Genomic DNA, 19,992 nt, shown 5'->3' on the forward strand with positions numbered 1-19,992 from the left:
GTGTGGCAGGGTATACTCAGACATGAGTCCCTTTCTCACTGCTCCATCAGGATTCAAGCAAGCCGGGCCGAAGAGGCTGAAATGCCAGAAACCGGTCCCCGGTAGCTTGTCTCCTTTCTGGTGAAGAATTGGCTTGGTAGTTTGGTCTGCCCTGTTCCCATGATGCACTGGGCCAGGGACAGACTAATTTGCATATAGCCAGGTTCTGAGCTGGGATGGGGCAGTGAGATAAATAACGGTGATGGATCAAGCCCTGATCTTTGGACTGGGTAAGAGTGGTCTGCTTAATTCAGACACTCTGTTCATCACCACCCCCTTTTCTGTATCGTTTTTGGCCACTATAGGTGTGGCAGGGTATACTCAGACATGAGTCCCTTTCTCACTGCTCCATCAGGATTCAAGCAAGCCGGGCCGAAGAGGCTGCAATGCCAGAAACCGGTCCCGGTAGCTTGTCTCCTTTCTGGTGAAGAATTGGCTTGGTAGTTTGGTCTGCCCTGTTCCCATGATGCACTGGGCCAGGGACAGACTAATTTGCATATAGCCAGGTTCTGAGCTGTGATGGGGCAGTGAGATAAATAACGGTGATGGATCAAGCCCTGATCTTTGGACTGGGTAAGAGTGGTCTGCTTAATTCAGACACTCTGTTCATCACCACCCCCTTTTCTGTATCGTTTTTGGCCACTATAGGTGTGGCAGGGTATACTCAGACATGAGTCCCTTTCTCACTGCTCCATCAGGATTCAAGCAAGCCGGGCCGAAGAGGCTGAAATGCCAGAAACCGGTCCCCGGTAGCTTGTCTCCTTTCTGGTGAAGAATTGGCTTGGTAGTTTGGTCTGCCCTGTTCCCATGATGCACTGGGCCAGGGACAGACTAATTTGCATATAGCCAGGTTCTGAGCTGGGATGGGGCAGTGAGATAAATAACGGTGATGGATCAAGCCCTGATCTTTGGACTGGGTAAGAGTGGTCTGCTTAATTCAGACACTCTGTTCATCACCACCCCCTTTTCTGTATCGTTTTTGGCCACTATAGGTGTGGCAGGGTATACTCAGACATGAGTCCCTTTCTCACTGCTCCATCAGGATTCAAGCAAGCCGGGCCGAAGAGGCTGCAATGCCAGAAACCGGTCCCGGTAGCTTGTCTCCTTTCTGGTGAAGAATTGGCTTGGTAGTTTGGTCTGCCCTGTTCCCATGATGCACTGGGCCAGGGACAGACTAATTTGCATATAGCCAGGTTCTGAGCTGTGATGGGGCAGTGAGATAAATAACGGTGATGGATCAAGCCCTGATCTTTGGACTGGGTAAGAGTGGTCTGCTTAATTCAGACACTCTGTTCATCACCACCCCCTTTTCTGTATCGTTTTTGGCCACTATAGGTGTGGCAGGGTATACTCAGACATGAGTCCCTTTCTCACTGCTCCATCAGGATTCAAGCAAGCCGGGCCGAAGAGGCTGAAATGCCAGAAACCGGTCCCCGGTAGCTTGTCTCCTTTCTGGTGAAGAATTGGCTTGGTAGTTTGGTCTGCCCTGTTCCCATGATGCACTGGGCCAGGGACAGACTAATTTGCATATAGCCAGGTTCTGAGCTGGGATGGGGCAGTGAGATAAATAACGGTGATGGATCAAGCCCTGATCTTTGGACTGGGTAAGAGTGGTCTGCTTAATTCAGACACTCTGTTCATCACCACCCCCTTTTCTGTATCGTTTCCATTGCTTGTGGCTGTCTAGTAGGAGTGTGCAAAGCACAACTGTCGGCTACACCCACTCATGTTACCCAGAGACAGGTGGGAGGAAACAAATGGCAAGGCAAAAAAAATCTACTTTTTAAAAATGACATATTCAGAATTGCAATTTAAAATCCGACTGCACCATAAGTTAGGATTTTAAATTGTGAGACACCATAGTTGAACTGCTTTTTTCTTCCCATTTGAAAATTACACTCATAAAATTAGATAAGGCAACTCCAATGTTTGCCTACGGAAGAGCTAGGCCTTGCAGTGGTAAACCACGAATGTAGTGGTTTTTTACTGCCATGATATGCAAAGCCAACTTTTTAAATACCTTGCACCCTGCCTTGTGGACTGTCCAGGGCCTATCCTAGGGGTGACTCATATGTATTAAAAAGGAAGATTTGGACCTTGCAAAAGGTTTATTTTGCCAGGTCAAAATGGCAGTTTTAAAAGTGCACATGCAGGCTGCAATGACAGGACTGAGACATGTTCAAAGGGCTACCTGAGTGAGTGGAACAATCAGTGCTGCAGACCTACTAGAAGCATTGAATTTACAGAATAAGCGAATATTATCATGTTTTCCTGTAAGAGCATAAGCATTTTAGCACTGATCAGCAGTGGTAAGGCCAGCAAAAATGAAGTCAGCAAAAACAGGCAATCGAAATGCAAAAAGTTAGAGGGAAACCACGCCAAGGTTTTCAGTTCGAATGCGTATGTATTGTAAGTGTCTCACTAGGAGGCACTGTAAAATGAAATCAGGCCTTAAAAAGCAATCTATATTATTTGGGATTTTTCTACACTGTGGCTACCCCTTCAGAAAGAACTGCTGCATTTGGACAGTGCCTGTGGTGTAGAATGAATGTAATAAAACAAACTGAGTCATTATTTCCCCATTACTTTATTTGTATTAAATTATGAAAGCATTTTCATGCTGAAAGCAAAGGTCCTACTCCTTGCCGTTAATTTGTAACAGTGATTCTATCTGGAAATCAGTATCATCTTTTAATACCTTCTTAATACCTGACAGCAGCAATCAGTAGCTGAAAGGTGAACTTCTATGCTTTTTAAGTGTTTGTATATGCGCACCTCACGTATGTAGTGTTTATTTTCAACCTGCGATCTGTTTGTGAGAGACGTATGTTTTTGTTGAAAAGCCTGTAATTTGTGATGAAGATGTTGGATTATGTGGCTAATGTGGCAAATGCAAAACTATGCAGAAACCCCCCTGGTCGATGTGAGGACAAAGTTGCACAATAGAAAGCACAGCTCAATAACTTAAACATTGCCCCAGCCAAGATGGCTCAGTGAACAGTATGGAACGAAACCAAAACTATAAGCCTTATCACATTATTTAGAATGAAAAAATCTGTCCAGATCGATCCATTAAGCATACACATGAATCCATTTTTCAGACATGCTAAAACTAAACCATGCGAAACCTACTACTTATTTGTCACTAAAATCGCAGCAAAGCTGTCTTCTGATTGCACAAGTCCCCTGGCTGGTGGCTTGCTAAGTACAGGTGCACAAAAAACTGTTCATCTTCTGAATGCAGATCGATTAATCACAATGACACAATGCCACCACTTGCCATGCACCGGGTGAGGTGCAGCACGCGTGGAAATAAAAATGCGTCCCCGCTGCAATTACCAGGAGCATTGTTCCGATTACTTCCCTCGTGAGCGAGGGGCTTTGATGAAACTTTTATCCCCGTCCCCTCAAGCCCCCACGGGCATCAGTGAAGCAGAAAACCATGGTAGGGAAATCAGAATGTATCATTTTAATCAAGAAATTCCTCAACTCATCAGTTGCATCCTCCTCATTAGCATCTTGATTGAAGCCATCATTACAATAACAATTGCAGGGAAGTAGCTGATTGTGTGTCTGTTGCTGCTTTAGCATGTGACGGAGCCATCTTGAGAGGAGAGTGTCTTAAGATTTAGGGACGACGTAGTCACGCTTCTCGTTAATCATGCCGTCGCATCTGTGAATGATGGAGCAAGCGCTACTGTATTCTATGAGGAATTGTGCAAACCCCTTATTTGGATACAGGCTGGTAATCGGCTTCCCTAGTGCTTGTATACTTATTGCAGGCTGGGCCACAATCCGGGCTGTTGCTGCATATGCACCCTCGCACCCACTAAATGAAATAATAAGAGGACTTAGCACGAATAACTCTGAATGCGGGAGAGGATACGAGTGGCAAGGGGTGAACATTCAAACATGTGGGGAGTGCTGAATCTGTTAAATGAAAATAAAATAAAATAAAAAGTAAGTGCAGCGGATCGAAGGGGCATATTTACAATGAAGTGGCGGAGCGTGGCGTTAAGCCAAGGAGGCTAACTTTAGATTCACATGGCTGCACCATATTTACAACAATATGATGCAGTCCTGCATTTCCCTTGCTTCAATAAGAATAATGGTGCGGCCCGGTGTCCCTCAGAACCTGGGTAATAGTAATATAGAACACAATTGGTTCTGTCAGGCGTTACAACTGCTGTAATAACTGTATCAAATACAAGCGACAAGGGCCCAGATGTAGGACGGCGAATACCGGTCGGTAACGGCCGATTTCGGCCGTTACCGACTGGTAATTGGGAATTGACATGTAGGGGGCATATTATTTACAGAATCGGTATATTTACCGATTCGGTAAATTTACAGAATCGGTAAAATACCGAATCGGTAAATTTACCGATTCTGTAAATCAATATGTAGGTGGCACTGTAATCAGTGCCACAGGCCCTTACCGAATTGTTATTGACCATGGAATACTATTCCATGGTAAATAACGAATTACAGTGTACATGCACATCTGTGCATGTACACCTGTGCCATGTGGCACACAGACATGCCCTAAGGGCATGTCTGTCTGCCACGTGGCACACAAGCCCGAAACAGGGGTGCAACAGGGTGTCAAAGTGACACCCTGTCCCCCTTGTAAAATCGGTAATTTTACAGATTCGGTAATTACCGAATCGGTATTTGCTATTGAATCCTATGGGCTTCAAGGCCCATAGGAATCAATGGCAAATACCGATTCGGTAATTACCGAATCTTACAGATTCGGTCTTTTTACCGATTTATTTACCTACATAGCAATTACCGAATTGTAAATACCGAATCGGTAAAAATCGGTATTTACCATTCGGTAAATTGCTATTACCTACATCTGGGCCAAGGTGTTTTACACTTCCTTTTTCACAGTAAATGAAAGAAACAATTGCAGTTGAGAACACACCAAGAAAACACAGATAGAGTTGATTTACTCTTATATTTTTCAAGCAATATTGAATATTAAATGGCTGTCACATATACAAGTAAATTGCGAAAATACACATGTGACTATTGTGAGAAGGTGACGTGGTGACTGGTGAAGTGAACAGTACACTATATACAAGACATACATATGTGACAGAAATTAAAAGAATTTTAGAATTTTTGTGCTGTCTTCTTATTTAATACATGCAATGCAAGACCCAGTGCTGATTGATTATTGGTCAAGAGTACTGTATAGACATGTATGATGAAAAAGTGTCAACGTTTCGATCCTGGACACGGTGCAGAGTAGTAAGCGTCACTGCAGGTCTTCCTCAGGACTATGCAAGGAGGGGAGGACAGCCACAAAGGCAGAAACTTCAATCAATGAAATTGCGCGAATAAGTGATCTTTTGAAAGATCAAAAGGTCAGGACATGTGGGGGATCCAGGAATGGTCTCCAAAATGTGAGGTCAATTAGTTAGGTTCAGTTGTGGAAATTCTTCCCAATTGGGATAGCTGAACTTTTATGTATGCTGCTTAATGCAGCACACATAGAAGTTGCAAAACACATTTTTTGGGGGATTGTTTATGTGCAGGAAGGGTCACCTTCCTGCACATAAACAATCAATGGACGTTTGCAGTATCTATGTCTGCTGCACAATGTAGAACACATGGAAACAGCAAAGATGAAGAGAAATAAAGCATTTCTCCTTGTTTCGCCTGTTTGAGACCAGGTTTTCCCTGGTCTCAATGTTTGCGCTGCATCCTATTTACATCAACCTTGTAAATAGGGGACAGTATCAAAATCAATGGGTGTTGAGGTGGAACTCCCACCACAACACCCATTGCCCTCCCCTTTCACACTTAGTACAGTGTGAAAGGGTGCCTTATGTACAAGGCAGCATTAAGTCTTGTACATTAAGTGGCTTAACGCTTCCTTGTAAATAAGGCAAAAGCCCCCAAAAGTGATGTTGTGGTGGCGATAGGGGCATGTCAATATTCCCCAAAGTCTTTCTTAGGATCCTCCTAGTGCTTTTGCTGCTGAATGGCAGGGTTGGTAAACTCCGTGGTAGCCTAATCTTGATTCCATCTCGTGCCTTTTTCGTCCACACACTCAACATTATCTGTTTCATTATATCAGCATTGCAGATTAGTATTGCTTTCACTTGTATGGAGCTTTCTTTATTATTTCCATGTGATCATGCCCCTTGCTAGGCTGCTTGCACCTCCTTTTTCTTCTTTTCCTTTTTTTCAAGATGTAAATAATTATAACTGTATAACCGATTAACGACTGTTGAACGGCAAGCTATGGCAATGCGACGAACTGTTGTTGCCAACACATGTCCTTTTGCGCAACCATGAGTTCTTTTCTCCTGTTTCTTTTCATGATGTAAACACAGTGTACGTTTGCTACTATGTTATACAATATAAATGTAAAAATGTAATAAAAGATATTCAAACAAAAAATCAGCACTGCAGATTAGTTTGTAATCCATTTGTTCTCCCTTTGACGCTGTATTCCTTATTTTCTCATCTTCTTCACAAAAAATGAGTGTCGGTGCCTATCACTTGCAACCACCAGCTCAGACAAAGCACTGACAGTGGGGTATACGTAATTTCCCATGTACTGCAAACAGCAAGCATGAAAAGAGAACACGTTTCATTACAACCCCTGAAAATTTCAAGCCCTTGTGGTGTTGGGGATATGTGTTGCTGGGAAAAATTGTGTAAACAAATGGGATCAATTGGTGACTTTTGCACATCACATTCCATAAATCAAGGCTAGAGAGCCAGAGTTGTTACACATGTTTCAAATAATTTGTGTGACGTATTAACTCTCTAGAGAGCGATTGAGAAATGGATAAAGAGACAAGTGCACAATAGTGGATGTTACGGCAGGGCGTGTAAAAAGTTTTATACATATACCCCAGGAGCTTGGAGAAATTGGTCACTTCTCCTTTTACCCAGTATTTAATGTCTGCCAAGTTTACTATCTTTACACACCCTCTTTCGGGAGGCTTTTTCAGCAGAAGTATGTGCATTAGAATTAAGGGCCTGATTTTGATTTTGATTGTCCTCTCCCATGGCGAGGGGAGCTTTTAGCGGGTTTCACTTCCCCTTACTGCCAGATTTTTCCTGACGGTGAGGGGCAGTAAAAATTGACCTCTAATTTTACCTATCTAAATAAGGTAGGTGGGATTACAGGGCTGCCTCTGATGGCCCTCACTACACAGGGCTGTTGAATGGATTTAATCATGAAAGAGACATTTTAGGCTCTGCCTTGATTAAACCAAGGTCTGCCCACATCTAAATTTGATGGGATTCTTGGCATTAAGGATTGTTAGACCTGGCATCATTGGCATGAGTCTCTCCTCCATTTGTTTTCTGTTTGCCTCCTCTGTTTACGATGTTTTTGCTGGTATATTGCTTTGGCACTGTGCCACTGCTGATCAGTGCCACAGTGCAAGTGCTCCCTATGTGAAATTGCTGTATTGATTGAATTCCATGTTTGGCTTATTTGGTTTACTGTCAGTCCCTAGTAGCGTGCACCAGGAGTGCCAGGGCTTGTAAATACAAATGCTGCTAGTGGGCTTGCAGCACGTGTTGTGCCACCCACAAGAGCGGCCTAGTAAAAGTATGTCTAAAGGTCTGCCATTGCCAGACCTACGTGCAGTCTGGTACTGTCACGCAGACTGCGCAAGTACACCTACTTGCCAGTCCCTAAACCTTCCCTTAACTTCATGTTAGTCACCCCTATGGTAGGCCCAAGGGCAGGGTGCATTGTAAGCATAAGGTAGGACAAGCCTGACAAGGTTGGCATGTCCTAATAGTGAATTACAGCCATATTCGTTTTTCACTATTGTAAGGTTACCTGCTCTCCATCAGTTAGAATGGGCTGCCAGGATTATTAATGCTATAATGCTAGCGGGCTCGGGGAGCATGGTGCAATGTCGAGTTTGGTATCCCTGAACTCAGGGTTTAATAACGCATCCGTTTGGGTGGATGTTTTTTTGACTCTGTGTTTGAAAATAGCACTTTTAGAAAGTAGCTATTTTCTTGTCTAACTGTCTACCGGTCTCTGCTGGTTCTGGTGTGCGTGTGACAGGAGCTGGGTGGCTCCAGAGGTCTGAATGAGTCAGTGTGGGATGAGTGGGGCATTTGCATTGAGAGTAGGGGAAGAGTAGCTCCTGATAGCCTGCCCTGCCTGATACAATGCTGGCTCCGCCACCCTGCCAGGTGACTGATGACTCTGTGCCTGCCAGGGACTTTCCTGGCCCACCTCCTGCCGGGCGACTGATGGCCCTGCCCCTGCCAGTGACAATGCTGGCTCCGCTCCTGATGGGCGGCTGAAGACTCTGCCCTGCACAGTGAATAGGCCAGGTGCCTCGGCCTGGCAACACCCACAACAAACCCAAGATGGGGGGAAATTCCCCTGCATGGACAAAGGGATCAAAGCCAAAAAGGGGTATAAGAGAAGGACCCCTGAACCAAGAATTTAGATCACTTCTGACAAGGAAACCTGAACCAAGGACAAGAAGCCTGCTGATCCAAGGACTGCCTACCCCTTCTGCCAGAGTGCTGTTTGTTGGGGGAATCCTGCAGTTGCTTCTTTATTTTTGCCAAGGAACCAGGAGAGAGGAACTGAGTGTGTACTCTCAAACTTGCTAAATAAAATCTCCAAGGGTTGGAAGAGTGCCAGCCTCCTGTTGAAGTCACAGGGTCAAAGGACTTCATTCATTTGCTAAAAGTACTTGTTGCTGGAACCTGAAATCCAGCAACTCTGAAGAATCCAGCAATCTCGACGCCGACGGACGCCGCCGAATCCAGCCCGACATCGTGAGTAACGGCTCCAGTGTCCCGCATCTTCGACGCCGGCCGCCGGGCCCGATCGACGCCAGTAGCGACGCCAGTGAGTAGCGAGTTCAGCTCCAGCTCCAAGTGACCCTGTGTCGACGCTGCCGCTGATCGCATCGACCTCGAGCCCTCTCGACGCCGTGAGCGCTGCTCACTCTTGCAACATCATCATCGATGACGACGCCGTATCCTGCTTCGCCTCGTGAGCGCTGCTCCTGCCTGACTTCGGTCGACGCCGCTGCAGATCGCCCCGACTCCGAGGCCCGATCGACGCCGAAGACGCGACGCCGGACATCTCGACACCGCTGATCATCGAGTGCTTCACTTTTCCAAGGTACTGTGTTGTGGGGGTCTGTGCAACTCCGGGCTCGACGTAGCGCTTCTCGCGGTCGACGCCGAACCTTTGGATTAACTTTGCCTCGACGTCGTGTGACTCCCGTGTGGGTTACATTGTTGCCAAGAACTGTGTTTTAAAGAAGAAGAGTTACTTTTGATACTAAAGACTTTGTGCTAAGAAGAAACTACGCTTGAACTATTATTTTTCCTTCCAAGAGTATTTATTAAGATTGTGGTATATTTTTGTCGTTATATGGTCTTGTGCTAAGCCTTATATAAAAATCCTTATTTTTATAATACTACTGTGTCGTGTCCATTTGTAGTGTATTCACTTTATTACTGTATGTGGTCATAAATGCTTAACGCACTGCCTCTGAGATAAGCCTGTCTGCTTTGCCAAGCTACCAAGGGGGTGAGCAGGGGTTATCTAAGTGTGTGATCCCCTTGCCCTGACTAGAAAAGGTGTGTCCCTATTTGTCAGAAGTGTATACCTCTGCCAACTAGAGACAGCCGCTTCTAACATTGGTTGGTCAGCGGTGAGGATTTGAACTTTGCATTTATGACCCATGTGCAGTGATTAGTGTGCGCTACATAGTGAAAGCAGACCATAGCACACCCACAATCTGTTTTGGTAGGATATTCTATTTTTGTTCTCCGCTTTCCTGGAACTTGATTTTTGACACTGCCAGTTTTGACCATAAGTGATGCCGGAGTCACTGCCCCATGTTGTTGTGGAGGAATTTGATAGGAGTAAGATAAAGGATTACAAGTTACAGGATCTGAAATCCTTTTGCAAGCAACTTAAAGTTCCTACCACAGGCTGCAAACACAAACCAGAATACCTTAAAGCTTTGGAGGCCTGGTTAGAGGCCAGAGATCCTTCTAATGTGGTGGTGGTACCGACAGAAGAAGGGGAAGGGGAGGAGGAGGTGCCAGTGAATAGGCCCACATCCCCTCCTGGCAGCAGTGTTTCCTCCAAGGGTCTTTCTCCTGAAGAAAGAGAAGAAAGGGCGAAGGAGCGAGCATACAACATGGAAATGGCCAAACTTAAGATAGATGGGCAGTTGGAGATAGAGAATGCAAGAGGCAGGAGAGAAGCTGATATGGAGATCAAAAGGTTGGAGTTTGAAAGAGAAAAGTTAGCTTTTGAGCGTGAGAGAATGGTGAGGGAAATGGAGCTCAAGGCTAAGAATTTAGAATTGAATCCCTCTGGTGGCAGCATCCCATCTGTGCCTGCAGAAAGTAGGTTTTATTTTCCCAAAGATGTGATCAAAGATTTTCAGAAGAATGAGGATATTGGTCAATGGTTTAAAGCATATGAGTTAGCATTGTTGGCCCACCGGGTCCCTGAGAAGGATTGGGGAGCGGGGTTGTGGGGTCGCTTTGTGAATGAGGGAAGAGATACCCTGTTAGACATGCCTGTTGAGGATAGGATGTCTTATACTCATATGAAAGATGCTTTAATGTTAAGGTATGGCCTAACCCCAGAAAAGTACAGACAGGCCTTTAGAGAATGCAAGAAATTGCCTGGTACTACGTGGGTTGAATATGTGTCATTTTTTTGCAGAGCCATGGATGGTTGGGTAAAGGGCAGCAAAGTGGAAAGTTATGATGCTCTTTATGATTTGTTTGCTTGGGAGCACTTGTCTAATAACTGTTTTCCAGAGCTGCGCCAGCACCTTATTGATAGCAAGATATCTAACCCTAGAAAACTTGCTGAGGAGGCGGACCGCTGGGTCAGTACCAGGGTCCACAAGGGTCCAATGGGAGACTCAGCCAAAGGTGGGCAGGGTCCCAAGCAGAAGAGTGGGGGGGGACAAGGGTAAACATAGGGAGTTCCAGAAAGGGCCCCAAAGTAATCCCCAAGGGAACCAAGGGAAGGGTTCCCAGCCTCCCCCAGTGAAGAAATCAGAGGCCCCGACAGGTAAACCTGGTCATAGGGGCCCAATGACCTGCTTCGCTTGTAAGCAGGTGGGACACAGTTTTTAAGATCCCCAGTGTCCCCTGAAGAACTCTAGTGCACCACCCCGTGCCGCCCCCCGTCAGTTGGCGAGTGTAGCCCTGGGAGGGGAGGAGATGGTTGCCCATGGTGGGGAGGGTCTCGCAGAGATGTCCCTGGTCTCTTTAGGAGACATGGAAATGGTCCCTCCACCCCCTCTGCCTAGTAACACTAAGAAATATAGGCAGTGGGTGACCATTAATGGCCATAGAGTGGAAGCTCTCAGAGACACCAGAGCGAGTGTGACAGCTGTCAAGTGTCACTTGGTGTCCAGAGAGCAGGTTGTTCCCCACGCATTCTACCCTGTGATAGCTGCTGACAACTCCCAGAGAGAGTGTGAGGTAGCTCAGGTTTCCTTTGAATGGGGGGGAGTTTCAGGTACTCTTCAAGTTGCTGTAAGGCCCGCCATGCCTGTTGATTGTCTCCTGGGCAATGATTTGGAAGACTCCCCTTGGGCTAAGGTGGAGAGGGAGACACATTTGAAAATGTTGGGTGTGCCAGAGTGGGCGTGTGCAACCACTCGATCGATGACAGCAAGTAAGGGTGTTGATGGGGTTCTGGAGCCTGAAAGTATGGCCCAGGACCCAGCTGTGAAGAGAAGAGGCAGGGGGCGCGGGAAACCATCCCCCGTAGTTCCCGTGGCCCAGGAGGAGGCAGACCTTGAGGGGGATGCCCTGGAACCCACAGGTGAACAAGTTGCTGAACTGGGAGACCTGCCCGAGCTGACCCACTGGCAGCAAGATGGTGGTCCCTCCAGGGAAGAATTTTGTGCAGAACAGAAAGTGTGCCCTTCTCTTGTGGGTATGAGGCAGCAGGCCTCAGCCCAAACAACAGGTGATCAGTCAGGGTCACATTTGGTCTACTGGGAGAACGATCTCCTGTATAGCGAGCCTAAGGCTGCTGAGCCTGGGTCAGCCCGTGTGCTGGTGGTACCCCAGTGCTTCAGAGCCTTCCTACTGGGTTTGGCTCATGACGTTCCGTTAGCTGGACATCTGGGGCAGGACAAGACCTATGACAGGCTTGTCACCCATTTTTATTGGCCTCAGATGAGAAGGGATACAGATATCCATTGCAAGACCTGTCAAACTTGCCAGGCAAGTGGGAAAAGCGGGCGGAAGCAGAAGGCTCCCTCCAACCTTTTCCTGTGGTCAGTACCCCCTTTGACCGGGTGGGGATTGACATTGTTGGGCCCCTGGACCCCAAGACAGCCATGGGCAACAGGTTCATCCTGGTCTTGGTGGACCATGCCACACAGTACCCGGAAGCCATCCCTCTCAGAACAGTGACGGACCCCGTGGTGGGACGGGCACTGATGGGTGTTTTCTCCCGAATGGGGTTCCCCAGAGAGGTGGTGTCAGACTGGGGCACCAACTTCATTTCCAACTATATGAAGTCTCTGTGGAAGGAGTGTGGGGTAACCTACAAGTTCACCACTCCTTACCACCCTGAAGGTAATGGGTTGGTTGAGAGATTCAACCGTACCCTTAAAGGCATGATTATGGGTCTTGAAGAACCAATGAGGCGTAAATGGGACGTCCTCTTGCCATGCCTGCTGTTTGCTTACCGTGAGGTGCCACAGAAGTCTCTAGGGTTCAGCCCCTTTGAGCTTTTGTATGGACACCCGGTAAGAGGACCTTTGAGTCTGGTCAAAGAAGGCTGGGAGCAATCTCCCAGGAAACCTCCCCAGGATGTATACAGTTACATGCTGGCCTTTAGGAACCAGACTAGGCGCTTCAGAGATCTAGCTCAGGCAAATCTGGAGGCCAGCCAGGAAGAGATGAAGCGGTGGTACGACCGGAATGCCACTCTGGTGAAGCTTCAGCCTGGACAGAAAGTTTGGGTCATGTCCCCTGTGGAACCTTGTGCGCTCAAGGACAGGTGGACTGGACCATTTAAGGTTGTGGAGAAAAAGAGCGATGTCACCTACATGGTGGACTTGGAGTCTCCCAGGAACCCCTTGCGGGTCCTGCATGTCAACCGTTTAAAGCCCCACTTAGAAAGGTCCGAAGTGGGCATGCTCCTAGCTACAGATGCTGGAATGGAGGAGGAGAGTGAGCCTCTTCCTGACCTCCTGTATGCAAAAGAGCAAGATGGGTCAGTGGATGGTGTTGTCCTCTCTGACACACTGACCCCTGAACAGCAGCAGGATTGTCACCAACTGTTGGGACAATTCCCTGATCTGTTTTCCTTGATTCCTGGTGTCACTCAGTGGAGTGTCCATGAGGTGGACACTGGGGACAGCACTCCTGTGAAGCACAAGGCTTACAGAGTGACTGACAAGGTCAGAGCATACATCAAGGAGGAGGTCTCCAAAATGTTTGCCTTAGGGGTGGTCGAGTCCTCTAGCAGTCCTTGGGCCAGCCCAGTGGTCTTGGTCCCAAAGGCTGCCGCGCCTGGTGCTTAACCGGAACTTCGGTTCTGTGTGGATTACCGAGGACTCAATTCAGTCACCAAGACTGACGCGCACCCCATCCCCAGAGCTGATGAGCTCATAGATCGGTTGGGGGCTGCCCGGTACCTTAGTACGTTTGATCTAACGTCTGGGTACTGGCAGATCGCCTTGAATGATGGGGCAAAAGAGAGGTCAGCATTCTCCATACCAGATGGGCACTACCAGTTCCGGGATATGCCCTTTGGGATGAAGAATGCCCCTGCCACCTTCCAGAGGTTGGTCAACCAGGTCTTGGCTGGACTGGAGGATTTCAGTGCCGCCTACCTGGACGACATCGCAGTGTTCAGCGCCAGCTGGGAGGAACACTTGCGCCACCTCCAGGAAGTGTTGTTGGCCCTGCGCAGAGCAGGCCTCACAATCAAAGCCAGTAAGTGCCAGATTGGGCAGGGTTCAGTGGTGTACTTGGGGCACCAAGTAGGGAGTGGCAAGGTGGCCCCCTGCAACCCAAGATTGATACCATCCTGGCATGGGCACCGCCCAAAACCCAGACTCAGGTGAGAGCCTTCTTGGGTCTCACGGGTTACTACAGGAGGTTCGTCAAGGATTATGGTAACATTTTGCACCCCTTGACTTCGCTGACTTCCAGGAAGCAGCCACGACTTGTGATCTGGACTGACGCCTGTCAGACGGCCTTTGACACCTTGAAAACTGCAATGTGCACAGCACCCATACTCCAGGCACCCGACTTTTCTAAAGAATTTGTTGTCCAGACGGACGCTTCAGAGCATGGCGTAGGGGCTGTTCTAGCTCAGGTGAATGAAGAGGGCCGAGACTTACCTGTAGCCTTCATCAGTAGGAGGTTACTTCCCAGGGAACAGAGGTGGAGTGCGATAGAGAGAGAAGCATTTGCTGTGGTCTGGGCGCTGAAGAAGCTAAGACCCTACCTGTTTGGGACTCACTTCCGGGTTCAGACAGACCACAGGCCCCTCAGATGGTTGATGCAGATGAGGGGTGAGAATCCAAAGCTGTTGAGGTGGTCCATTTCCCTACAGGGGATGGACTTCACGGTGGAACACCGCCCTGGCACAGATCACGCCAATGCTGATGGTCTGTCCAGATTTTTCCGCCTTAGTGATGAGGACTCCCTAGGGTAAGGGTAGTTCTCCCCACATTTCAGCTGGAGGGGACACTGGTTAGACCTGGCATCATTGGCATGAGTCTCTCCTCCATTTTTTTTCTGTTTGCCTCCTCTGTTTACGATGTTTTTGCTGGTATATTGCTTTGGGCACTGTGCCACTGCTGATCAGTGCCACAGTGCAAGTGCTCCCTATGTGAAATTGCTGTATTGATTGAATTCCATGTTTGGCTTATTTGGTTTACTGTCAGTCCCTAGTAGCGTGCACCAGGAGTGCCAGGGCTTGTAAATACAAATGCTGCTAGTGGGCTTGCAGCACGTGTTGTGCCACCCACAAGAGCGGCCTAGTAAAAGTATGTCTAAAGGTCTGCCATTGCCAGACCTACGTGCAGTCTGGTACTGTCACGCAGACTGCGCAAGTACACCTACTTGCCAGTCCCTAAACCTTCCCTTAACTTCATGTTAGTCACCCCTATGGTAGGCCCAAGGGCAGGGTGCATTGTAAGCATAAGGTAGGACAAGCCTGACAAGGTTGGCATGTCCTAATAGTGAATTACAGCCATATTCGTTTTTCACTATTGTAAGGTTACCTGCTCTCCATCAGTTAGAATGGGCTGCCAGGATTATTAATGCTATAATCCTAGCGGGCTCGGGGAGCATGGTGCAATGTAGAGTTTGGTATCCCTGAACTCAGGGTTTAATAACGCATCCGTTTGGGTGGATGGTTTTTTGACTCTGTGTTTGAAAATAGCACTTTTAGAAAGTAGCTATTTTCTTGTCTAACTGTCTACCGGTCTCTGCTGGTTCTGGTGTGCGTGTGACAGGAGCTGGGTGGCTCCAGAGGTCTGAATGAGTCAGTGTGGGATGAGTGGGGCATTTGCATTGAGAGTAGGGGAAGAGTAGCTCCTGATAGCCTGCCCTGCCTGATACAATGCTGGCTCCGCCCCCTGCCAGGCGACTGATGACTCTGTGCCTGCCAGGGACTTTCCTGGCCCACCTCCTGCCGGGCGACTGATGGCCCTGCCCCTGCCAGTGACAATGCTGGCTCCGCTCCTGCTGGGCGGCTGAAGACTCTGCCCTGCACAGTGAATAGGCCAGGTGCCTCGGCCTGGCAACACGCACAACAAACCCAAGATGGGGGGAAATTCCCCTGCATGGACAAAGGGATCAAAGCCAAAAAGGGGTATAAGAGAAGGACCCCTGAACCAAGAATTTAGATCACTTCTGACAAGGAAACCTGAACCAAGGACAAGAAGCCTGCTGATCCAAGGACTGCCTACCCCTTCTGCCAGAGTGCTGTTTGTTGGGGGAATCCTGCAGTTGCTTCTTTATTTTTGCCAAGGAACCAGGAGAGAGGAACTGAGTGTGTACTCTCAAACTTGCTAAAGAAAATCTCCAAGGGTTGGAAGAGTGCCAGCCTCCTCTTGAAGTCACAGGGTCAAAGGACTTCATTTATTTGCTAAAAGTACTTGTTGCTGGAACCTGAAATCCAGCACCTCTGAAGAATCCAGCAATCTCGACGCCGACGGACGCCGACGAATCCAGCCCGACATCGTGAGTAACGGCTCCAGTGTCCCGCATCTTCGACGCCGGCCACCGGGCCCGATCGATGCCAGTAGCGACGCCAGTGAGTAGCGAGTTCGGCTCCAGCTCCAAGTGACCCTGTGTCGATGCCGCCGCTGATCGCATCGACCTCGAGCCCTCTCGACGTCGTGAGCGCTGCTCACTCTTGCAGCAACATCATCAACGACGACGCCATATCCTCCTTCGCCTCGTGAGCGCTGCTCCTGCCTGACTTCGGTCGACGCCGCTGCAGATCGCCCCGACTCCGAGGCCCGATCGACGCCGAAGACACGACGCCGGACATCTCGATGCCGCTGATCATCGAGTGCTTCACTTTTCCAAGGTACTGTGTTGTGGGGGTCTGTGCGACTCCGGGCTCGACTTAGCGCTTCTCGCGGTCGACGCCGAACCTTTGGATTAACTTTGCCTCGACGTCGTGTGACTCCCGTGTGGGTTACATTGTTGCCAAGAACTGTGTTTTAAAGAAGAAGAGTTACTTTTGATACTAAAGACTTTGTGCTAAGAAGAAACTACGCTTGAACTATTATTTTTCCTTCCAAGAGTATTTATTAAGATTGTGGTATATTTTTGTCGTTATTTGGTCTTGTGCTAAGCCTTATATAAAAATCCTTATTTTTATAATACTACTGTGTCATGTCCATTTGTAGTGTATTCACTTTATTACTGTATGTGGTCATAAATGCTTAACGCACTGCCTCTGAGATAAGCCTATCTGCTTTGCCAAGCTACCAAGGGGGTGAGCAGGGGTTATCTAAGTGTGTGATCCCCTTGCCCTGACTAGAAAAGGTGTGTCCCTACTTGTCAGAAGTGTATACCTCTGCCAACTAGAGACAGCCGCTTCTAACAAGGATACTCTATTGCTTTGCGGTAGAGTATTCTTAGTGCCAAGAATTAAATCAGGCTCTAAGTCAATAAAAGAGGAACAGGGATTTTAACATAGTGTCTGACCATATTGAGAACTGGAATAGCAAGATTAAGATGGTTACCCTGTGTTGCTTCCCTGGATGTAGGTAAAAATGGCACCTAGTACGGGCTCAAACACACCTCTAACATTAGAAAGGAAAGAGTAATTCAACTTAAATCATGGCCCGGACTAGTTCAAAGACATTGTTAATGTAGGGATCACATGGGAAATCATGTTGACTGGTTGGGCATTGACAGAAAATATTTATAGTGAGGCACACTTTTGGAGCCCTGGAGGTGAAAATGACTGGAGTTGGTTAGCCATGATGCTAGTTTCTTGCAGGAGGGCCAGGCTACAGCAAAGTGTGTCCGGTCTTTGAGGTATAGTAAAAGATCATGATTGGGGTGTAATCTGAGTATTTCTATAATGAAAATGGGAGGGCTGCACATGATAATAGAGGATATGGAAATTGCATATCTGTATTCTCAGTTTAGGTGATTGAGCAGAAGGACTTGTTTAGAGAAGGCCATTTTCGTCCTTTACTTTTACAGCCTTATTTACAAGGTTTTGGCACAGGGGAGTGCAGCAAGGAATCTTGCTGCACTACCCTGAGTGAAAAGAAAATGGCATTCCTGGCCTTTTTCCCTGCGCTGAACCACAATGGGCTGCCATGCACCAACGCAGTCACCCTTGTGCCATGGTGCGAGTGTATTTGCATTGTAGGGGTGATTGTTTTTGTGTTCGAAGGGGCACCTTCCTCTACAAAAATAAACACAAGAGATGTTTTCCTCTTTCTATGTATGCTGCAGAATTCAGCACACATAGAAAAAGGAAAAACAAGGAGAAATAATAGTATATTGAGCCTCCCTTATGCCTCCCTTTGTGGAGACTTAGGAATTTGACTTATTTTCCAGGTTTACAAACATCTTCTAAATCTGGGAATGCATCAGATTCCATGGATGTTGCATGGGAACACCCACTGCAATACCCACAGAACGCCTTTTCATACAGAGTAATGCGTAAAAGGAGTCCATATTTATGCGATAAAAAGCCATGCAAGGTGGCTTTATGTAGCCTTATTAATATGGGCAGGCACACTGCACAGCCGGTGCATTAAAACAATGAAGCACCAGTGGTGCAATAGGCTTGTAATAAGCCCCTCAGTATAGATGTACATCCATACTCACACAGCTGGCAATTGATACCTGGTCTCCTTTTTGCTTAGTACACTTGGAAACCCTTTTTAGAAATCAGTGAGGTATTCTTGATCATTAAAGCTAGATTTAGTAGTAACCTCACTATGAGATATTTTCATGAGGACACCATCACAGGATGGGTTTTCTATTGGGTATTCCATCTACTTTTAATCCAGCTCAAAGAAATGTTTTGTAATGAGAATGCTTTTATACTGCATAAATGCCTCCAATAATAAAAATGATGGCTCTGTCTCAGGTGGTTGAGTTGAATCATGAAAGTATAAAGAAAGGTATAAAGTAAGCAGTCCTCATTCAGAATTAGGCACAGGGGCAGAAAAACAAAGGTAATTAAAAACAACTATAGGTTAACAGTCTCCGCTGACGTTTGGCTGGTTTACAATCTAACATAGGTTTTCATTGTAGATTCCCTATTAAGGCCCTTAAGAAAGCTAGTATTTTTAATCTTAAGTGGTGTGCACCCAATAATTGAAATTCGATCACTACTGCTGTTAGAATTTAGGGAACCAAATTGAATAGGATGTTCAGGCAAATTATTAAATGCCTTCGCATTCCAGGACTCTTGAAGAGATCACATTATTTACAATAAGAGAATAATTTTCAGTGTCAAAAATGAAAACTCAGATACCGAGAGGACCATGATTTTTTTAATTTACCAACAGAGTCCCAGTAAAAGAAAATGACTGTTTACCTGCACAAAATAATGTGGTAGCCCCAGATGCTTGAGAATCACATATAAAACATTGATGCTTAAACAAAAACAGTGGGATGGTTTTCCAGGAGCTCAGTTTAAACTATCCTCATGTTTCATGCAAAATGCGGAAAATTACCATCTTTAGTGTGATACCCCCCAGATTTTTACTCTATCTGTTTTTATAGCTTTAGAACTGTGGGCACTTTGCCCATGCAAACCAGTGGTTAAGTACCTGAGCTCTTCCTTTGAACATGGCTAAATTGTCATATTCTTAATTGGTTTATTTAACTTTTCTATATGTCGCTAGTACATGGTACAAGCCATACCCAGGTGTTAGAAGTTAAATGTCACAATTAGACTGCAGCACCTGTTTGGCCATCCACTACAGCATAATCATGGCTTCAGGCCTACTTATGTAGCCTAACTGTAGCAGTGTAAAAACTGCAATTCAACCTGGCCAAAAACGTTTTGACAGGTCAAAAACTTCCTTTTAAATATAGACATGTCACTCCTACACAGGCTTTGTAGCCCACATGGCATCTGGCATGATATTTAAAAGTAGGACATGCAGAAATGTACAGTGACTAGCCCCTCAAAAGAAATTCTTACTGTAGGGAGGCTGACTGACCCATCAAGAAACACTGGGAAGCAATAATAAACAATAATTCTGCTATCTCAGAGTAAGAACCAGCTAGAAAATATATTCTACAACTCTTTTTGATATTTACTGCAAGCACAACTCGATGGTGAAGGCAGATGTTTGGTAAATATTATGGCAAATTCAATTTTAGAAAGTTACAATTTGCCTACCTGAAGTATGTGCTTAAGACTTATTTACATGAGCCTTGCCACTGTCACCCAGCTGATGAATTGTCCTCAGTGAGGTGTTA

The sequence above is a fragment of the Lissotriton helveticus genome, chromosome 5_1 (genome assembly GCF_964261635.1).
Source record: "Lissotriton helveticus chromosome 5_1, aLisHel1.1, whole genome shotgun sequence".
Classification (NCBI taxonomy): domain Eukaryota; kingdom Metazoa; phylum Chordata; class Amphibia; order Caudata; family Salamandridae; genus Lissotriton; species Lissotriton helveticus.